The sequence below is a fragment of the Xiphias gladius genome, chromosome 8, assembly GCF_016859285.1.
Source record: "Xiphias gladius isolate SHS-SW01 ecotype Sanya breed wild chromosome 8, ASM1685928v1, whole genome shotgun sequence".
Classification (NCBI taxonomy): Eukaryota; Metazoa; Chordata; class Actinopteri; order Istiophoriformes; family Xiphiidae; genus Xiphias; species Xiphias gladius.
This window is the reverse complement of record NC_053407.1, coordinates 9,192,201-9,193,577: the sequence shown is the minus strand read 5'-3', so window position 1 is coordinate 9,193,577 and position 1,377 is coordinate 9,192,201.

Sequence of the window (1,377 nt, the reverse complement as noted above, 5' to 3'; positions counted from 1 at the left end):
GACATGACAGTGGTATCAAGTCTCTCCTCTAATTCTTGGCATAAAAGTGAATAAGCATATTTCCCAAAATGCTGTACTAATGCTTTAATAGTCCTAAATTCTAAAGTGTTCAAATTTCCCTGTAATAGGGAACATTTCTCAGAACATTTAAAACACTTCTCTCAAACATTCTTTTTTCAGATCTTCCTTGCTCTAGCTTCATATTTATATACAGGTTTGAGAGTGATATCAATCTTCTCATGTAACTCGATGCAAGACATTTACCAAATTGTCAAACTAGTCTTTATGACATTTGACAAGCAAATGCCCTTTAAAAAGTCATAAAAACACCTTGTCAGATGTTATTCTTTGTGCCATTTCATTGAATGATGAATAAGTGGTGTTTTGGGGTGGAGTTAAGATACTGTTACATCAGCATTAGAATTATGATCTATGTGAGTTATAATCACTCCTGTGAAATACTTTATTATGCATATGCTTTTGCTTATGATATCAGTGTCTATTAAGCTAATGAGTAAACGGATGGGTAATAGTCTTAGTCGGTGTAATCAAGTATATCTCATCATGTGAACCTGGATTGCCTCAATCACACTGATATACTCTGGACCATATGTTACTGCAGGAGCTCCAATTACAAATTCCACTGTATTCTACAATTTCTAAATCCCACTAGGGCTATAGCCAGTGAAATGGGATGCCATATGGGCAATAGATACCACAGCAAACCAAAAGTGATTGCACTTGAATCTCTGGGATTCTGGGAAACAAACCCCCAGCAAAATCAAATTTAACAGAACTGGATGAAGTCAAGTCTCAGGCAGTGACCGGTTTTCCTGTTTTAATCCCAACTTTAATCTAGATTACATCCACATCTGGCATGTCCCTGTGTGCCTCCACATTCTTCTTGGACCACTCTTTTCAGAAAAAGAAGGAAGATTCCACCCGTTTTGAAGGCAACCCCAGGATTTGACAGCCGATGAGAGGATAGGTTTACCCCAGACCTGAATATGTAACTTTAAGCAGAGCTTCTTTAGTTGGACTACATTACGGAGCTCCCCGTCTACAAACCAAAGATTTGTAGAGATGTGGCATCCTTCCAGAGTGGTGTAATTGTGCACATAAAAACAAGGAGGTGATGTAAGAAGGGGACTGCCACAGAATTGCTGTTCACAGAATACTTATCTGTGTGTGTCTGGCTCAGACAGCTGTTTCTGTTTCTTCTTCTCTCAGAAATGTTCAGCGGCAGGTCTCTGCATTCTGGCCAAAGAGATTAGACTGTCATGCCCAGAACAAACCAAAAAACTACAGCCCAGAAAATGGATTTCTCTCGGATTACCAGGAGAGCTTTTATTTGGAGCATTGCAAAGTACATTTCAT